General features: G+C 34.1%; 1 pseudogene; it reads right to left on the reverse strand.

The window, feature by feature from the left end:
• Positions 1-18,522: 18,522 nt before the first annotated feature.
• On the reverse strand, positions 18,523-19,434 carry LOC141515111 (ADP/ATP translocase 3-like; annotated as a pseudogene).
• Positions 19,435-22,301: the final 2,867 nt, after the last annotated feature.

Genomic DNA, 22,301 nt, shown 5'->3' on the forward strand with positions numbered 1-22,301 from the left:
CTGTTTTTCTGGGTAAGTTATTTTTCTGACAAGAAATTTCACATTTTTTTCTATTTTTTTCAATCTTTAAATTTTGATTATTTCTAGATATCTCATGCTATCATTACCTTCCATTTGTCCAATTTTGACTTTTAATGAATGATATTATTCTGTGAACTTTTGTATTCCATTTCCCCCATTTGACCAATTTTGCTTTTTAAGGAGTTATTTTCTTCACCAAAATTTTTATATCTATTTTTGATTTGCTTTTTTTTCCTGCTTTTCTTTAGTGACTTTTTGTTCCTCTTTTACCATTAGGTCAATTCTACCTTTATAGTGTCATTTTCTTCCATATTTTTAGTGATCTTTTGTTGTTGTTCAGTTGCTTTAGTTGTTTATGTTCAACTCTTTGTGAGCCAGAGTATTTTGCCATTTTCTTCTCCAGCTCATTTTACAGATGATGGAAATATATGACTTGCCCAGTATCACACAACTAGTAAGATTCTTTGGCTGGCTTTGCACTCAAATGTTTCTGTTTCCCATCCCAATGCTCTCTTCACTTTCCCACCTACCTTCCTCTCTTATCAAGGTGTTAATTCTCATTTCATGATTTTCTTGCATCACTCTCATTTAATTCACTTTTTTTCCTCTATAATGGTTCTTTTTAAACTTGTGTCCAATCTGTATTTTGTTTGAGGTTTTGATTATAGCTGTTTTCACATTATTCTTTTCTGAGTTTGTGTCTATTTTCCTTGATATTGTAGTAGATGTTTATGGTCAATGCTTTTTTGCTTGTATGTTCATTTTTACCTAACCTATTTCTTGACTTTGAATTTCATCTTAAAGTTGAACTGTGCTTTCCTCAGGATGGACAGTCACTATCCCAAGCCTTAGATCTTTTCATGATTCTGTTTTTATTAGAACTAGTTCTGTAGGTCTGAAAATTTTCAGTGCTTCCAAAGTGTTGTGATTTGGGGAGGGGGTGGCCCCTGCTCTCCTGGTGTGTGTTTTGGTATTTGCCCAGGAAGGACCCTTGAACCATTAAAACCATAAACACCAGCTCTCCTTAGCCTGGAACTGTGATAAGAACCCTGGTTTTTCTTCAGTCACAAGCACTAATGCTCCTCTCTGTCTTGAAACTTTGGCCAAAGTTCTTAACTTCCTTGTTCCCTATCTTAAATGCTTCTCTCTGTCCTGCAAGGGCAGACTAGAACTGCATTTGAACAATAGTGCTGACTCAACACAGTACCAGCAAAAGATCCTCTGCAATCTTTTTCCAATCAATTGTCCAGTCCCCGTCTGAGAACTCCTGAAGCTGCTGATGCTGTTATGCCTATATAATCCACTGATGATACTATTGTGGGTATGTGCTCTGGACCATGCTTCACTCTCTAGTGTCATAGACCTCTTCTGCTAAACTCCCAAGTTGTTTAGGTTGTAAAAATATTTTACCCTGATCTTTTGTTGACTCTGCTACTTACAAATACAATTTGAGACATTATTTTAAAAGTTGTTTAGAAGAGAATGATGGGAGAATTTGGCCCAGTTGCTGCTGCCAATCTGCCATCTAGGCTCCAATCTTTTTTTTCTAGGTTTTTGCAAGGCATTGGGGTTAAGTGACTTGCCCAAAGTGAGGTAATTATTAAGTGTCTGATGCCAGATTTAAATTCAGGCTTGGTGTAATTCTTGACAATAACTTGTAGGTAGCAAAAGAAGGAACAGGAAAACAGTGAAGGAAAATGAGAAGAAAAAGTCAAGTGAGAATGGAGAAAAGCAGAAAATAGTATTATGATGAAGGCTGAGTGCAGAAAAACATCTGAAGTTGGATGGCATAGCCAATAGTGTGAAATGTAGCAGAAAATTTAAAGAGGATGAGAAGTAAGAAAAGGAAAACTATTTTGCTATTGAAAGATCTGCAGTAATCTTTGAAAGAAGAGTTTTAATAGAGAGGATTGAAGCCAGATTACAAGAGATTTGAGGGATGAGTGGGTGATGAAGAGGTGGAAGCAGCTGTTATATACTAATTGATATAGAAATTTAGCTGTGAATGGGAGGATATCTGCAGAATGATAGGTTGAGGAGGTAGTAAGTTTTTTTTAATTGGAGAGATATGACTGCATTTTTAGGCATCAGGGGAGTCAGAAGACAGAAAGACTGAAGGTAGGAGACAAAGAAAAATGACTGATGAAGCAATATCTTGGGGCAATAGCTGGGGATTGAAGGTTAGGTAAAGTGATTCTCTTTGGTGTGGCAGGTCTGAGAATACAGAAAGAGAACAAAGAACAAATGAAAGCATTCAGCAGTTTGGGACTTGAAAGTGTAGAGAAGATGAAATAATGTAGTCATATAGACCTCAATTTTCCTCAAAGAACAGGAGTCAAGGTTACTGTTAAAAGTGAGGGGGATTTGGATAGGAAAACAGGAAATCTGAAAACTACCATTGTGAGATGTTATAGGATTCAGTTGTGAGAATGATGAATATATTTGGGGGGGAGAGAGAGAGAGACAGACAGAGAGAGAGACAAAGAGACAGAGACAGTGACTGAGACAGAGATAGACAAAGTGTCAGAGAGACAAACAAAGATAGAAACAGTGTGAAAGAGGAGGGAGGATGGAACAGAAAGAAACTGGTTACCTTAAAAGATTAGATGTGGGATCAATAGACCTAGGTCCAAATCTTGTACTTGACCCTGGACAAGTCACTTAAATTCTTTGAGTCTTTATTTGCATCTGCAAGATAGAGATTATACTTGCATTATATACCTCAAAGATGGTTGGTTGGTAGTTCATTCTCAGAGGACAAAAATATCACTGTGTGGAATTAAGAAACAAAGTGTCTGACTGTGACTGATCAAGCTTATACTAGCTTGTATTTGCTCTATCACAGGCTCAGGCACAATAGGTTATGTGAACATTTGGGACAGAGTCTCTAAATTTGGGCATCTAATGTTTTTTTTTTGAGCTGCTACAATTCTGCTTTGCTCATAGTGCACGGTACCTTCTTTGATGAAGGTGCATCATGCCAGTCTCATGCCAGTGTCTTCCATGTCACACACTCAATTCCAAAGATCTTAAGAGAGACTTGAGAGTGTCCTTGTGTTGCTTTTTCTGACAACCATGTGAGTGCTTGCCCTGTGAGTGTTCTACATGAAATAACTTTTTGCCAAGTAGATACCCTCTTTGTAGTATAGTTTGAATGCTTGACATTTTAGTTTGAGAAAGTTTAGTCTGGTATCTTTTCCTGCCAGATGATCTTCAGAATCTTTCTAAGACATTTCAAATGGATATGATTCCATTTCTTGACATGGAGCTGATATACTATCCAGGTTTCACAGGTATTCAACACTGAGATCAACAGAACAACTCTATAGACTTTCAATTTAGTAGTCTGTCTAATAACTCTTCTCTCCCACACATTCTTTTGAAACTTCCCAAACATATTGTTGCAAATCATTACTTATTAGAGAAATACAAATTAAAGCATCTCTGAGATACCACCTCACATCTCTCAGACTGGCGAATATGACCAGAAAGGACAATGATCAATGTTGTAAGGGATGCAGGAAATCTGGGACACTAATACATTGTTGGTGGGGCTGTGAACTCATTCAAACTTTCTGGAGAGCATTTTGGGATTATGTCCAAAGGGCAACAAAAATGTGCATGCCCTTTGATCCAGCAATACCACTACTGGGTCTATACCCTGAAGAGATTATGAAAAAAGGTAAAAACATCACTTGGCCAAAAATATTTATAGCAGCCCTATTTGTGGTGGCAAGAAACTGGAAATTAAGTGAATGTCTTTCAACTGGGGAATGGCTTAACAAACTGTGGTATATGTACATTATGGAACACTATTGTTCTATTAGAAACCAGCAGAGATGGGAATTCAGGGAAGCCTAGAAGGATCTGCATGAACTGATGCTGAGCAAGATGAGCAGAACCAGAAGAACATTGTGTACTCTAACAGCAACATGGGGGTGTTGATCAACATTGATGGACTTGCTCATTCCTTCAGTGCGGCAATCAAAGCCAATTTGGGCTATCTGCAATGCAGAATACCATCTGTATCCAGAGAAAGAATTATAGGCTTTGAACACAGACCAAAGACTATTACCTTCAAATTAGGAAAAAAACCCATTATCTTATTATATAATTTTACTACCTCATACTTTATTTTTCTTCCTTAAGGATATGATTTCTCTGTCATCACATTCAACTGAGATCATTGTATAACATGGAACCAATGTAAAGACTGACAGAATGCCTTCTGTGGGGGGTGGGGGAGGGAAGCAAGAATGGGGAAAAATTGTAAAACCAAAATAAATAAAATCTTTCAAAAGAAAAAAGAAACTTCCCAAACACTAAGTGAGCTCTGGAAATGCATGTATCAACCTCATTGTTAATGTGTACATCTCTGGAAAGTCACTGCCAAATAAATGAATTCATTCAAAGTATGCAAGACTTCTTCATTTGCTGTAATCAATGACTCTACATACAATAGGTGTAGTTTTGACTGATGAATCATTTGTATTTTCTTGGTGTTATTGTTAGGTCAAAATTAGTGCAAGTGGCAGAGAATTGATTCATTCTTTGGTGCATCTCAGCTTCTGCCGTGACACTGAGTACACAATCATCTGCAAATAGAAAATCATGCACCAAAACTCCCTCTACCTTAGTCTTGGCTTGTAACTTTCAGGTTGAAGTATTTGCCAGCAGCGTCATAGCTGATCATGATGCCATGGTTGTCCTCATTGAAGGTGTTTGACAAATAAGGCTAAAGGCATCGTGGGAGAAAGCACAAAGTCTCTCAGTGCCTGGGAACATGTGAGTGAATCACCCATTATCCAGAACTGAGGCAAGTATACTGAAATTTCATAGACATACAATATTGATGAACTTCTCTGGGCAACCAAATTTTGAAATACTTTTTCCATAAGCTCTCATGATTGTTATTCTCAAAGGCCTTGAAAAGATTGACATACATTGTAGATAGAGCTCTGTTCTGATCCTTGAATTTCTCCTGGAGTTGTAGGCAGCAAGCACAATTTTGACCATTCTTCAGTCCTTAAGCCACACTATCTCTCAGATAAAGGGTCACATTCCAGAGGAAGGATCAGTTTATTAAAAACGACACTGACAAGACTCTTGCCAGCAATGACTAAGAGATAGAGACATTCTCTGTGATTATCACAGGACAATCTGTTCCCTTTCCTTTTAGAGAGATGTACAATGAAGCTGTCTTTAAAGTCCTGAGGGGACAACCTCCTTTTACCCCTACAGCCCAGAAAATTTCAATCAGTTTTTGAATAAACAATGGACATCCCATCTTGTAAATCTCAGCTGGAATTGAATCCACATTTGATGTTTTGCCACAGGATTTTATTTATTTATTCTTCAATTGGAACTTTAGCTAGGGATTGACTTCAGTTTGAGGTAAATGGTTGATGACTTTAACATTGATTGATGGTGATCTAATGCAAATATTAAACAAGTGTGCAGCCCTTCTCTCTAGGACTATGTCATTATCACTGTTAAATGTGGATCTATCAGAACTGAGTCGTTGGAGGTGCACCACAAATCTTTGGCTAATAAATAGTTCTCAGAATATCAGAAAATCAGTTTTTATTTTATTATCAACACAAAATTGAGTTTCATCTCCCTTCTTATTGAACCAAGAATCCTATATCTCTAAGCTTTACTTGTATTTCACTTTTGATGAAGTTAAATGATTCCTCTTAGGAATAGATTAACTATCTTGCTGGTGAATTCTGTAGAGTTCTTGTTTTTTAATTTAGCAATTTCTGAATTTCCTCTGTCATTTTTGTCAAATCAAACTAGTCTTGATGTTTGTGAGTATGCTGACCTAGAAGAGCAAATGCACTGCTGCATTCCAAATCTCTGAAAGTTACCCAATTCTTTTCTGTTCCATTGTTGCCATCTGTGTGTTGGCTCAACTATAAAAAATAAATAAGAAAAGTGATTTGTCTAAGATCACACAGGTAGTAAAATATTCGTGGTAGGATATTAACTCAGATCTTTCTGCCTTCAAGATCAGAATCCTATTCACTCTATCACCTGACTACTGGACAGAAGTTATATTTATTAGAAAATTGTAAGTGATTCATGGATTATAAATAATTTGAAGAGAGTAACATGTATTTATTCCTTAAGATATATAGGATACACATTTTTACTCAGAAAAATTATGCAAAAAGGATCTAGAATTTTTTGATTTAGAAAGCTGTATTTAAAAAAAAAGTTATTTAAGGCAATGGGGTTAAGTGACTTGCCCAAGGCCCCACAGCTAGGCAATTGTAAAATGTCTGAAGTTGTATTTGAACTCAGGTCCTCCTGACTCCAGGGCTGGTACTCTGTCCACTGAGTCATCTAGCTGTCCACAAATTAGACAGCTTTATATGACTTGATATGACTGCTACAAAAATTATTCTAGCTAACCTTTTAAACATATTAAATTCTTTAAAAATTTCAATTAACAAATATTTATTTTTTGGTCCTTTCATCTTCTTTCCTTGACTTCTTATTGCAAAAACTTTTAAAACAGAACTTATATATGGTTAAGCAACACAAATTCCTTTAATGACCAAGTCCAAAAATTTATATCTCATTCTGCATTTTGAATACATCGCCTCCCTGTCAGTAATGGGTAGCATTATTCATCATCTGAACTTGGGAACATGGTTGGTCATTAAATTGATCAGAGATCCTCAGTCTTTCATAGTCCATTTTAAAATGTTATTATATAAATTGTTCTTGTGATTCTACTCAGTTTTCTCCTCCTCAGTTAGATTTCCTCAATTTTTTCTTAAATTGTCCTTTGTTAATATTTTCTTAAAGCATATTTTTTCATTACATTTATATTCCTTACTTTTGTCAGTTTTACAGTACGTGGGCATTTCCTTAGTTTGTAATTCTCTTCTACTATAAAAAAAGACAAGTTACCATATTGCTGTGAATATAAGTAATTTTCTTCCACATTAGTTGGAATTTATTTAGACCTCACTGTTGTATTGCTTTATCAAAGTCACATTTTAATGATAGTCTAGGAAAAGTTCCAAATTGCCTGGCTAAAACATGCCAAGTCACAATTCCACTAAGAATGTATTAATATACCTATTTTCTTCCAGCCCCTCCAACATTTCTAATTTTCCTTTTTTGTCAGCTTCGCCTATTAGAGTATGAAGTAAAACCTCCTACTAGCTATTTTTAAATTTTCCATCACTAAATGATTACTGAGCATTTTTCTACATGATAATTGATAACTTAGATTTTTCCCCTGGAAAACTATTTCTCTGTAACCTTTGAAATTTTATCATAATTATGTATCATAAATTTTGATCAGTTGGCTATATTTTTGGACAATTAAATCCTTTCCAGGGAAATTTGCTGAAAAAAATTTTATCCAGCTATTTACCTTATCACTATTTTTAAATACATTGTGGATTTTGATATAAATTTTTTTGTTTTTGTTTTTTGCAATGCAGTGGAATTAAGTGACTTGCCCAAGGTCACACAGCTAGGTAAGTATTATGTTTCTGAGGCTGGATTCGAACTCAGGTCCTCCTGACTCCACAGCCAGTGCTCTATCTATTGGACCACCTAGCTGCCCCCTTGGTATAATTTTTTTTTAATTTTATATAATTAAAACTGTACATTTTAATTTTTATGATCCTATCATTTAATAACATAATCTTCACTTTTTCCTATCTATACATTTGAAAGGTAACTTCTTCCTTTATTTTTTTAATGTTATATCTGTCATATATCCATTTAGATCTCATCTTGGCACAGTTTCTGCATATTGATTTTCAGATTTCCTAGTAGTTTTTGTTCCATAGCCAGTCATTACCCCAGAATCTTTGGGCTTATCAAGTGCTAGATTATTAGATTTACTTCCTTCTGCTTGTTGTATGCCTCATCTCTTCACTGTTTAGGCTATTTTTTAAACCAGTATCAAGTAATTTTTGCCATTTCCTAATTTATAGTAGCATTTTTGTATAGTGCTGCTAGGCTTATTTCCCCCCTTCTTTTCCATTGTTTTTCTTGATTCTTTTAAATTAAAAAATTTAAGTTATCAGTATTTTTCCTTCCCCATTCTTCCCCTATTTCCTCCACTTTCAGGGTAGGGAAAAGAGATTGATAGAATAAAATATTTTTTTCTTTTTTTCTTGAAATTTTATTTAATTTTTTTCAATTATAAGCTAAAGTGGTTTTCAACATTCATTTATTTGCAAATTTATGTGTTCCACACTTTTCCACAACTTTCCCTTCCTTCCCTTCTACCCATGGCAGCAGACCAATCTGGTAGAAGTTGTATATATACAATTATGTTTAATATAACACATAGCATAACATATTATATTTGAACTGAATTAAATTGTCTTGGTAGGGAAACACTCATAAGTCATGAAATGTCAGTTTTTGAATTATACTTCCATGTGAATTTTAAACAAGATAATGGCTTCCTAAGCCACAGTTTCATTATCTGTTCTCTTTATTATTATTATTTTTTTTCTCACTGAAATTATTGTTCTCTTGCTCAAAAGTTTCCCAAAGATCTATTTACTATTTATATAAAGCATGAACTCTTAAGCCTGGATTATATGACTCTCCACAATCTGATTTTGATCTACTTTCCCTTACTCATTTCTTATTATTGTTCTTTATAAATTCTGTTCTGACTAAACCAATATTTCACCTCTCATTTCCATGTCTTTTCACAGATTATTTCCAATATCTAGAAGATACCTTCCTACCACCACTTCTCAGAAACTTTATCTTCATTCACCTTTGAACTCAGGTTGTCTTCTACATGATGTCAATCATGTTATTTACCCCATTTGTCAGTAATCTCTCCCTCTTCAAATATCCAAATGTGAACATATATCCCTCAAGTAGAATCCAAGTTTCTTGAGGGCAGGAACTATTTTGCATTTTTGTCTCTGAATGCTCAGTGTCTAATATCATACAACCATTGGGATTTAATAAATATCTGAACTGAATTAAATTGATTTTCTTGAGAGACAAGCACTCATAAGTGTGATAGACAGTCATGAAATCTCAATTTTATGAATTCTACTTCTTTGTGAATTTAAGTAAGACATTGACTTCCTAATCTACAATTTTTTTTATCTGTTAGTCAGGGATAGTATTCATGACTTTAAAGATAACTGGTAGTAAAATTCAACTTTAGACACTTAGCTATTCAGTTCATTTGACTTCTGCTTGCCTCACTTTCCTCAAATATATAAAATATTGACATTCATTGTCATTTTCTGTTCACATTTCTTGATTTCCTTTTGTTCATTTATAGAATGATGAGCTTGGTCTTGATGATTTCTAAGTCTTTTTCCAATTCTGTGATTTAAAGAAGAAAATATTTTAGATTCCATATTAGGAATGAGAATGAAAGTTAGAGTTCAGTTGGTGTAGGTATATTTAACTTTTATTGCGTCATGGGCCCCTTTGGTCTGAAGTCTATGGATTACATTTCAAAAATAATGATTTTGAATGAATGAAAAATTTATACAATAATTATACTGAAATAGTTATTAAATTGTTTTTTCTGTGCAAATTCAAGGACTTCAATTCAAGAATCTTTGATTTAATACAACCCTTTAATTTTCAGATAAAGAAACTGGTTCAGAGAAGTTAATTTACTTGTCCATGGACGTATAGAAAGTGAATAGAAGCATATGATTTCAAACCTAATTTCTCTGATTCAAAATCTATTGCCTAGAGGCTCCTAATAAAGTCTTTCTAGTTTGGATTTAATAGTTAACAGACAATCAGAGAATTTCAGCTTTGAAAGACATCTCAGAAGCTATCTAGTTCAACTAATACTTGAAAAATGATTCCTTATTACCATACATCTGATAAGTGGCCATGTAGATTTTGCTTGATTTTCTGCAATTGGGAATTGCCCATAAGGCCCATTCCAGCTTTCAATAACTCTAATTGTTAAGAAGTTTTTCATTACATCAAGACTAAAATTTCCTTTTTATGACTTTCCATCATTGTTCCTGAATCTGCCCAGTGGGACCAATTAGTACAGATTCTATCCCTCTTCCACATGACTGCATTTTTTTTTTCATACTTGAAGAAAGCATGCTCCTTTTGAGACTTCTCTTCTTTAGGCTAAGTATCATCAATTCCTTAACTATGTCTTATATTCAAAACCTATCATCTTTGGTTGCCCTTCATTGGAACCTGCCCAGCTTATTAAATTTCTTCTTAAAATATGCTTTCCAGACCTGAATATATTCCAGATGTATTCTGACCAAGAGAGAGTGTGAAGGAACTATCACATCCTTGTTTCTTGAAGAGACACCTTGCTTCATGCAGCCCAAGCTTGCAAAATATTTTTGACTTATATCAAAATACTGAAAAATAAGGACTTGCTCAATAATTTCCTTAAATCTAGAACTTTTTTTTTCAGAGGAGCTATACCTCTCCCATCTGATACTTATGAAATTTATTTTTTGAACCCAAATATAAGACATTCCATTTTTCACTATTCAATTTCTTTCCATTAGATTCATCCCAGTGTTCTAGACTAAGATCCTATCTCTGTCATTCTTTGTATTGTCTATCCCTGAAAATAAGTGTTATTGAAAATTTACAAGGATGATCTCCATGCCTTTAGTCATGAATAAAATATTAATCCACAGACAATCCAGTACATCAATCAGAAGTATGCATCAAACAAATCATCAAGAATTATTTATCAAACACCTGTGTGTGTGAGTGTGTATATGTTTGCAAATGTGCATGATCCTTGGCATACAAATATAAGAATGAAACAAAAATGAAAAAGTCTTTACTCTCTAGGAGCTTTTAATCCACTGGGGAAGAGGGGAAGAGAGCAAGTACATATCTAAATATATCAAAGGAATAAATACAAATAAATAAAATATAGCTCTATACAAGGAAGTTAGAGAATTAGAGGATGCTAAACTCTTCCTGGTTTTCCTCTCCTCTCTATCATAAAATCTAGAAGGGAGTAATCATTTTTCCACAAGATTTCTACAGTTCCCCCTGTGGTGACTAGTACCTACCTATTGTTGTGACTGAGATCCATGCTAGAAAACCCCCTCATTTACTTCACTTTTTGGAGAATGTAGCAATCATTAAACAATTTTTTTTAAAAAATGTTGTTACCTGTTTTACTTTTGGAATGTAAAGGGAAAGAGAGCTCTAGATAATTTTCTGGATAAATGAAATTCTTCATTACTGACATATCAGACCTCTTTCTGCCCATTCAATTTATAGTATTTCTAATCACAAAGTCATGTATGTTTCAACTTTCACTCTAGGCCATTAAGTCACACTGGTTCTCTTTTTTCCTTTATTCCTTGGAATTATTTTGCCACTTCTCTGGAACAATGATTAACGATATCTTTTACCCTTTTTGTCTCTTTCTGAAATATTCCTTTGATAATTATTTTCTATCATCCCACTCTTAATCTTTTTAAAGAAGAATTTTGATAACTAAGAATCATAAAATATGAAAATTAGAGGGATAGTGGAGATTTATAGATTTGGTGAATATATATATTTTTAACTTCAAAATTCATTTATTTATTTATTTAGAATTTTTCAATTTCCCCCCTAATCTTGCTTCCCTCCCCCCACTCCCCACAGAAGGCAGTCTGGTAATCTTTATATTGTTTCCATGGTATACATTGATCTAAGTTGAATGTGATGAGAGAGAAATCATATCCTTAAGAAAGAGAAATAAAGTATAAGAGATAGCAGAATTACATTATAAGATAATGTTTTTTTTTAAATTAAAGGTAATAGTCTTTGGTCTTTGTTCAGACTCCACAATCCTTTCTCTGGATTTGGTGAATATGAATATATATTAAGTAATATTTTTATGTAGAAAACATTGCTCCAGGCACTAGATAGAGACCACTGAGTCTAATCCTTACATTTTTCAGGCAAGACAACTAAAAGAGAAAAAGTGACCCAAGATCACATGGGTACTTTTGGGGGGGTCTACAATTGGTGTCAGGTCACATTACTTCTTACTTTTAGACAGTTCTTTCTTTTACCTAATCATGAAAACTACTATATAACTAAGGAAATATGAATAGAGAATATTATTCAATTACTCCCTTTATTTTGATTTATGGTCTTCAAGATATATCAAGTCAACAAACATTTATTAAGTTCTTAATCTCCAGTCATCCTTATCAATGTCTGATTACTGGATCCAGAAGACTCTGGAGGAGAAAGTGAGGCTGGTGACTCAGCACAACACCCCCTCACTCAAATTCAATACATGTGCTTGTCATAACTTTAAATCCCTGATGTCATGATCTTCTTTAATAACAAAGAACAAATATCTTCATCATTCATCATTAAGTTCTTAGCATGTGCCAGGCACTGTACTAACATAGGGAGAAATATAGAAATAAATATAGCAAGCAGTTCCAGTCCACAGGAGATTACATTCTAATGAGAGAAGACAAAATATAAAATGGAACTAAAAAGTAGATATGAAAAATTATTCATGTTTCTATAGTACTTATATACTTTCATAGGATCTTAGAATTAACATTTGTAAAGATCTTATATACAAACTCAAAAATAAGATATTTTAAATAATTACATATCTTGAATCTATACTTATTTTAACCCCACCCTAATATATGAATATTTACTGGTAGTATCCATCTCATCTTTAATTTTATAATTTTGCAAACCTTTCTGCTATGCAAAATATATTTGTTACTACTACTGTTGTCTTTAGTTTTTAAATATATAGTTGCAATCATTGAGCATATTTTCTTTGTCATTTGCTTTTGTAAACTCCATATCAATTCATATGATTGGGAAATTATGAAATCTAATTAACATGAGAAACTCCAAATGAAGGATTTTCTTTTACTAAAACAGAACAAAACTCAACTATGTCTGAGATGACAAGTCTTGTGAAATTTTTTGAGTCACTTATGAATGATTTGTCTAGTGTCATGTGGCTAAAAAGTGTCAGGGAAACAATTTAAACTTATTCCCTGATCATATGGATATGACTATGTTTCATAGTATCTCACATTATCCAATATGTCTTTGAATTCTTCATATTATTTTATTATAGCAAAATAAAATTTCATTGCATGAAAATCCCATTTTTTCAGTGACTCTAATTAATAAGACACAGTTTATTGTCAATAATTTATTCCTACAAATAGTGCTCCAAGGAGTATGATGTAAAGACCCTTTTTTCCTGCCCATATCATTACCAGCTAGGTTATGAGGGCAGTTGGTTGTACTGTGGTTGGAATACCAGTCCTGGAGTCAAGAACATCATTTTTTGAGTCAAATTTGGCCTCAAACATTTACTAGGTGTGTGACTCTGAGCAAATCATTAAGGGTTAGTGGTTCCAATTATGAGGAATGGTAAGATCAGGTTGACTGGACCATTAGATAATGCAATAATAATATAATAAAAATAGATTTAGTCCATGTTTTCAAGGCCTACAAATGCCAAGCAGAGAGGCTTACAATTTATCTTACAATTTCTTGAGCAAGGAAGCAACATGTTTCTATCTGTGCTTTAAGAAAATTTTTTTCTAACTTTATAGAGAATAAATTAGAGTGAGGAGAGACAAGGTAGAGGGAAGTCAATTAGGAAACTATTTCATGCAAAAGATCATAAAGTTCTGAAATACAGTGATAGTGGAGAGGAAAGATATTTTAGTGGGCAAAAACAATGAGATTTTCAACCAGATGGATATAGGATGAGGAGTTGAGCATGTCACAGAGATTGTGAATCTAGTTGCCTTGAAAGTTGGAAATATCTATGAATAAAATAGAAAAGTTCAAAAGAGGGGCATGGTGTGTGTGTGTGTGTGTGTGTGTGTGTGTGTGTGTGTGTGTGTGTGTGTTGTCTTTTGCCTCTGTTTATATCCTTATCGCTTAGCAGAGTTCCTTATTTTATAGCAGGTTTATAGTAGGTGTCTTTTTTGGTGGGACTTTTGTTGGACATTGAGGTTGTTCTTGGGGCAATGGGGTTAAAGTCACACAGCTAGTAAGCATTAAGTATCTGAGGTTGGATTTGAACACAGGTCCTCCAGATGTTAGGGTCAGTGCTTTATTCCTGTGCCACCTGGAAGGTGCTTAAGAAATGATTACTGATTGACTAGCTGAAATCTAATTAAATTTAATCCTATGGTGATTTTTTTGCTTATAGCAAGGAATGAAAAATGATGGGTCTAAATGTCTCATATTATGACATTTTTTGTTACCTTTGGGTTCAGGTACTACTAAAAGGACAACTTCTTTATTTTGACTTTCTGAGAAGAACTTAAATCTTATCCAGCTAACTAGATAAAATAACCTTAATTTTTTGTCTGTTTCAAGCATTGCAAAAATATCAACTATAAATGTTGTCAAATCTTCCATTATAACCTTGTTGATAACTGGACACAGTAAAGCAATAAAATTATAGATTGTCTAGCTCTTGTGTGATTAATAACTCCTTTGGACCCCTTTCCATTATCCTTCCATTTTGACTTAGAAATTAAAATAGGAGGGGTAATTATGTTTTTTGTTTGTTTCATGATTCAATGTGGATAAAGAATGCATTGAGTCCAGTAAAAGTACATTTTGAGAATCTATTCATGACAAATAAAGGGAACTTAATAGATAAATAATTATTACTATTTGAGATGTCAAGTGCAATCCCTTTAGGGCATCTATTTGATTAGAAGACCATGAAGTTCCCTTCTGATCAAATTTTATTGTTCTGTGTTTGAGACATGGATTGACTACTAAATTTGGAGTCAAGAAAACCCAGATTTGAGGTTGCTTCAGAAATTTATTAGCTGTGTGACTGAGTGGGTAACTCAACCTATATGGGTCTCCATTTCCTTATCTTTAAAATGAGGGATTAGACTTGATGATCTGTATGATCTCATGTAGCTCTTAAACTACAATCATCACATGTTGGAATAATTTGTCTGAGATTACAGAGAAGATACCTTTCTAGGCACAAATGCCATTTTTGGTACATCTCTTCCCACAATGCTCTGTGGACCATTCATTGAGATGGCTTTTAATTATCTCACAGACCTCAGAAAGTGAATTCTCATTATAATTCTGTTTTTCTTTCTGCTTCTCTCTGGTCCTCTTGGCTAATAGGTTTAAAGGTTTGGTGATCTAAGGTGATCTAAGAGACATCTTGTTAGGTAGAAATCAGATCAATTAGTGATAACTCATATAAGAGGCAAGATTTTCTAACCATTAGAACTATCTGGAAATATTGAAAGGGTTACTTAGTGGGGTAGTGAGTTTCCTGTCACTGGAACTTTTCAAGTAACAGTGTAAGAACACATAGAGAAATTGTGGAGAAGATCCTAAATCAGGATTTAATTACCATAAAAAATCCTACTCCTTAACAAAAGCATAGTCTAATTTGAAATCTTTGCATTGTGAGAAAACTTTGCAATAAATTAGACCTACATTCTAAAGATGTGGAGAGATCTAATTTAACTAACTGTTCAAGGTTATTATAATATAACCTGATTTTGAAAAATAGATATTTGGATTGCATGAGATGGAAATTGAAGATACCAGTTATTCAATTTATCTTTGTGTTTTTCTTAATTATCTCTCTTATTCTACAATACACATTTCTTTCATTACTTCTTTCCTTTCTAGATATTTTGTTGTCAAATGCTAATTATTTTCAAATATCTAAGTTATAGTTTCTCTAATTCTTTCCTAAGTTTCCTTTGGAATACATCATGTACTCCCCACTAATGTACTTGACACTTAATCTGAAGGTTATTCAATCATTTAGTTGTTTCTCTGTGACCTTTTTAAAATCTATTTTTGTGCAATGTTTAAAAAACAAAACCTTTGTTAAAGGAAAAGTTTGAGATAATTAAAATAAATTTGTATTTTTCCAAAGACAATATTCCTCCTTTTATTTAATTCTGGTCTCCTAATTCATCCAAGTGCAGTTTCTGTCCAAGATAAATGCACATATAAAATTAATAAATAATAATATTTATATAGAATTTACTATGTCTCAGCCATTCTCAGTGTTAATTGCTTTACAATTTTTGTGTCATTTGAATCTTACAGTAATACAGGGATATAGTTACTATTATCTTTCTTATTTTACAGATGAAGAAACTGAGGCAAAAGAGGTTATGTTACTTCTCAGGATCAGCTAGTAAATATTTCAGTTCAAATTTGAATTCAGATCATCCTGACTCCAGGTTTGGCACATTTACCAATTTTGCCACCTTGCTGCTTATATTTTTAATATTTCTATTTAATATTTCTATTTAATATTTCTATTTTTAATACCAATATTCTCTGAGTGTTATTGTATTACCAAGGGAAAATAATCAGTATCATCTTCAAAGAATTGAAAATGATGATTGCATGGTGTTTATGAACTGACTGTCATATATTAATAAGAGTTAATTAATGAAAATTAAAGGCACATATAACAAAAATATATTAATAATAAATGTGAAGTGGCAACATTGTTAGAGAATTTATATCTTTAATATGCCACTGGCATGCTCATGACATCAAGAGAATCTGGGAAAGTACTCCAGGACCATATGAAGACTCCCATTACAAACATGAGAAGAAAGAAACCCAGAAAGCATGGGTGCATGTATTCTGCATCATTGACAGGGAAACCCACTTCATTCCACTGAAACTGCTTTCTCCAAAGCCGCTAATGATCTCTTTTTGACTGATTGCAATCGTTCTCCTTAATGTCAATGCATCTTTTTACACTGTTGATTACTTTCTCCATCTTGATACCTTATTTATAATAGTATTTTATTTCCCTCAATTACTTGTCAAAATGATTTTTGGCATTCATCTTTACAAGACTTTGAGTTCCAAATTTTTCTACCTCCTTTGCTCCCTCCCATTTTCCCAAAATGGTAAATAATTTAATACAGATTGTACATGTGCTATCATGCAAAACATATTTCTATATTAGTCACAGTTATGAAAGAGGAAACAGATTAAAAAGAAAAGAACTCCCCCTCCAAAAAAAGAAAAAAGTGAGTCAAAAACTGTATGCTTCAATCTGTATTTGAATGCTATCAGTTCTTTAAATGGATGTGGATAGTAATTTCCTTCTTGAGTCTTTTGTCTTGTATCATTGTGTTGCTGAAAAGAGCTGAATCATTCATAGTTGATCATCACACAATGTTGTTGAAATTGTGCACAATATTTCCCTGGTTCTGCTCATTTCATTTTGCGAAAAGTTTGCTCAAGTCTTTCCAGGATTTTCTGATATTTGCCTGTTCATCATATAGTATAGTTTTTTTCAGTCATTCCTCAATAGATGGGCAGTGCTTCAAATTTCCAATATTTTGCTGCCACAATGCTGTAAATAATTTTGCACATGTAGGTGTTGTCTTTTTTTGAAAAAAATATTTCTTTAGAATACAGACCTAGTAGAAGTATACTTGGATCAAAAGAGACTTTGGCTGCCCTTTGGACAAAGTTAGAAAATGCCCTCCAGAATGGTAAGATCAGTTCACAATTCCAATGATAGTACATTAATGTTTCAATTTTCGCACAACCTTTCCAATATTTAACATTTTTCTTATTTTCATATTAGGCAATCTGATAGTTATGAGGTGGTACCTCAGAGTTGTTTTAATTTTCATTTCTCTAATTAAAAGTATTTTGAGCACTTCATCCTATATCTTTAGATAGATTTGATTTCATCATTGGAAAATGTTGCCTGTTCATATCTTTGGACTGTTTATCAATTGGGAATGTTTTATATTCTTATATGTTCTCTATATATTTGAGAAATGAAACTTTTAACAGGTATTCTTTATATAAAGATTGTTTCCCAGGATTCTGCTTTCCTTCTAATCTTGGTTGTATTGATTTTATTAGTCTAAAAGTCTTTATTTTATTATAATTAAAATTATTTCTTTTACATTTTATAATGCTCTTTATCTATTTGGTCATGAACTCACTTAACTTCTTTAAGAATTCGATGCAATGCCACTTTTTTAGTATTGATATTACTTCATTGTCTATGGTACTTTTTTTCTTAGAGTCTTCTGTGTATTTATTATTTTATAGCAGAATGCCCAACACAGATCATCATAACTGCCAAATAGTCAGCTGTGCAAAATAATATATATATATATATATAGTGTTTAAGTACAAATGGGAGACATGATTTTTTTTAAATAAATACTTAAACTCAAATTTATGGTCCTACAAAAGAGCATTTAAACTAGATGGTCTAAGCTGATCTGCTTTCTTGGACCCACAGTAACTGTTATTTTCCCAAAAACCAATAGAATCAATATGCAGAATCATCATCAGTTCCACTGTGTGAATAATGGATCACAATAAATGAGTCCCTTTTTCTAAGAGCTGTTCTTGGCTCTTCTACAAATATGATCTGGCCTGAATAAAAAGACAACAGGAATTTCTTGAAGGTCAATGGTCCAAAAATGCTAAATATGGTTAAGTATTCTACATGACCTATATTTACTGGTTCCATTTTTAGTCAGGATGTTCTTAGATTACTTTCTTCAATTCATCATACAGGACAAGCACGAAAGCTCCACCCATGCCTCTCAGAATATTGGACCAAGCACTCTTGAAGAAAGCTTTGCCACCTTCATCTTTAGCGGTTTTCCTCCAGCAGTCAATTGTACCAGTGTACATGATATCAGCTCCTTTGCGACCAGACTGCATCATCATTCCCCGCCTTACGGTATCAAAAGGCTAGGAGACCACACCTGCTACAGCAGTCACTGTCTGTGCAATCATCCAGCTTACCACAATGTGAGTGTTCTTCGGATCTGGGAGCATACCTTTTGCTGTATCATAGATTCCAAAGTAGGCTGCTCTATAAATAATGATACCCCGAACTGAGACATTAAAACCTTGATACAAGCCACGAATTCCATGAGACTTGGTGATTTTTACAAGGCAGTCTCCCAGGCCTTTGAATTCTCTTTCAGTACCAGACTTCCCAACATCAGCTGCCAAGCGGGTTCTTGCAAAATCCAAGGGATAGACAAAGCAGAGAGAAGTGGCTCCAGCTGCACCACCAGAGGCAAGATTGCCAGCAAAATACCTCCAAAATTGTGTGTGCTTGTCCACTCCTCCCAAAAACACCTGCTTATACTTATCCTTAAAGGCAAAGTTAAGGTCCTGGGTGGGGAAATATCTGATGACATTTGGTAAATTGCCCCTCCAGAAAGAAAGCATCCCTTGTTCCTTTGGAATTCGGACTATACAGTCCAGAATGCCTTTGTACTGCTTATCTGCAGTAATTTGTTTACTTGCTTGCTGCACCTGCAACAGCAGCTTGACTCTCTCGATGGGGGCCACCGTGGTCTTGGAGATGGTGGCGGCGATGCCACCGGCCAAGAAGTCCTTGGCGAAGGAGATGGCCTGTTCCGTCATGGTTGCGGCGGGAGAAGGAGCTGGAGCTAGGAGGAGAAAGCCGGCGGGAGAGGGCCGAAAGCCGGAGAAGTCGTTGCTGCCCGCACAGCCACTCGCTACAGCTCGGAGCGAAAGGCTATGGTACTTTTAAACAACATGCAGTTTCCTTTTATTTTCCAATTAGAATTATTTTTGTTTTTGCTTTGGGTTCAGCATTGCTTCTTTTTTTAACTTCGACTAAATTGTAATATATTTCGCTCCAATCCTTAACTTTTACTTTTGTGCTTCCCTCTTCATGTTTGGTTACTTCAAATAACAGACTGTAGGATTCTTGTTTTGAAACATTCTGCCATTAACTTCCATTTTATGGGAGTGTTTATCACAGTCACATTTACAGTTATGATTACTAACTTTGTATTTACCTCCAACATATTTTTCCTCCTATTTGGCTTCTCTCTCTCTCTCTCTCTCTCTCTCTCTCTCTCTCTCTCTCTCTATATATATATATATATATATATTATATATATGTATATATAATATATATATATATATATATATATATATATATATATCCCTTCACCATTTTCCCCCTTGAGAGGGTTTTGCTTCTGTCTATTACCTGCCCCAGTTTGCCTTATTTTCTTTCAGTCTTTTCCCCTTCCCCTTTACTTAATCTTCTCTCCTCCTACTTTCCTGTGAGGTAAGATACATTTCTATATTAAACTGATTGTGTGTGGATATTATTCCTTTTTTTTGGCCCAATATTAATGAAAGCAATGTTCAAGCAATACCCTTTGCCCACCCTCCCATCTTTCATCCACTGTAATAGTCTTTCATGCTTCTTCATGTGAAATAATTTACCCCATTCTACTTCTTTCTCATCCCTTAATTATTTTTAATGTCATTTCTTTAAATTCATCTTTTATCCATACCCTCTGTGTATGTACATTCTTTCTAACCATACTATTAGTGATATAAATTTTAAGAATTACAAGTATCATCTTCCCATATAGGGATGTAAAAAGTTTAACTTCATTTGTATCCCTTATGTCTGGTTTTCCCTTTTTTCCTTTTTAGTCTTCTTTTGGGATGTGATAATGAAAATCAATCTTTTTTTTGCAATTTTGATCTTTTCGTTATGAAACATTGAAATTCTTTTACTTCATTAAATGGCCATTTCCCTCTTGAAATATTATGCTTAATTTTGCTGAGTAGGTAATTCTTGGTTGTAGATCTAAGTTCTTTGCCTTCCTGAATACCATGTTTTATGACCTCCATTCTTTTAACGTTGTGGCTGCTAGGTTCTGTGCAATTCTAATTGGTATTCCCTAATATTTGAATTGGTTATTTCTGGCCACTTGCAGTATTTTTTTCCTTGATAGTTCTGAAATTTAGGCATTTTCTGGGCATTTTTATTTTGGAATCTCTTTCCTGAGGTGATTGGTAGTTTGATTCAATTTTCTCCTCTGGATCCAGGGTCTCAGGGAAGTTTTCTTTAATAATTTCCTAAAACATGCTGTCCAGATTCTTCTTTTGATTATGGTTTTCAAATAGTCCAATGATTCTGACACAATGATTCTGTTTCTCCTTGTTTTCTGAGGTGGGACTTGCTGTTGGATTGCACGGACATTTCCTTTAATATGAGACAGACTTTTCTTGCTCATCTTCCAAGATTTTGGGGCTAAAATATTATTTTATTCAACTTTTTGATAATTCTAATGTTCAGGATTTGTTTTAGGGTCATATTTTATGGTTGTTTGGAAGGGAATATGGGAGAGTTATGGCAATTTACTGCTTACTCTGCCATCTTGGGTCCCTATGTTTTCAGGACACCGCTCTTCCTTCTTTTCCCCTTCTATTTCATTTGATGACTCCTCCACCATATCATGCCTTCTAAATTTAGATGACTTTTAGGTTTCTGTCCTGGGCCTTCTTCTATTTTACCTCATATTCCCTCTCTTGGTGATTTCAGCATTTCTCATACATTTAATTACTATATGATCTTGCCCCAAACACTAGGTTGATCTTAAATCTCCATCTGCCTTTTAGACATCTTGAACTGGTTGATGAATAGAATCTTAAACTCAAAATATTCAAAATTAAACTCATTATTATCCCCCCCTAAATCCTCCCCTCCCACTTCTCTATTACTGTGTAGAAGATAACACTAATCCCTCAGATTTTCAACCTGAGTAATCCTGGATTCCTTAAGCTCTCTCATGCTTTTCCCTTTCCCCTAAATCTAAGGTATTGCCAAATAGGGCCTAGTTGATTTCATCTTTGCATTATTTCTCCACTTATATCCCCTTCTCTCCTCTAACAATGTCACCACTAGTGTCTGACCTCATCATCTCCCTCCTGGGTTTCTACCATAGTCTGCTGGTAGATCTTCCTGCTTCAAATCTCTTCTTGCTCCAATCTATTCTCCATCCAGTCACTAAAGTGATTTTCTTAAAATGAAGGTTTGAGTATACATTATAACTTAAGCTCTTATTACCTTTCCAATTTTCTTATACCTTACCCCATGACACCTACTTTTCAATATAGTGACACTGGCCTTCTAGCTATTCCATAAGTGATATACTCCATATCTTTTCACCAGGAATTTTCTCTGACCATCTCCCATGCCTGGAATGTTGTTCCTTCTTCACTTATTAGTATCCCTGGTTTTTTTTTTTGAGTCCCAACTAAAATTCTACTTCTTACAAGAACCTTTCCAAACTCCTCTTAATTCCTCTACTCTCTTATAATTATTTCCTATTTATCCTGTATATAGTTTGTTTTGCATATATTTGTTTGCAAATTGTCTTCCTCATTAGACTGTAAGCACCTTGAGAGGAGGAACTAACTTTCTTTATTGGGGGGGGGGGGGCTCTTTTTATATCCAG

The sequence above is a fragment of the Macrotis lagotis genome, chromosome 1 (assembly GCF_037893015.1).
Source record: "Macrotis lagotis isolate mMagLag1 chromosome 1, bilby.v1.9.chrom.fasta, whole genome shotgun sequence".
NCBI classification, from domain to species: Eukaryota; Metazoa; Chordata; class Mammalia; order Peramelemorphia; family Peramelidae; genus Macrotis; species Macrotis lagotis.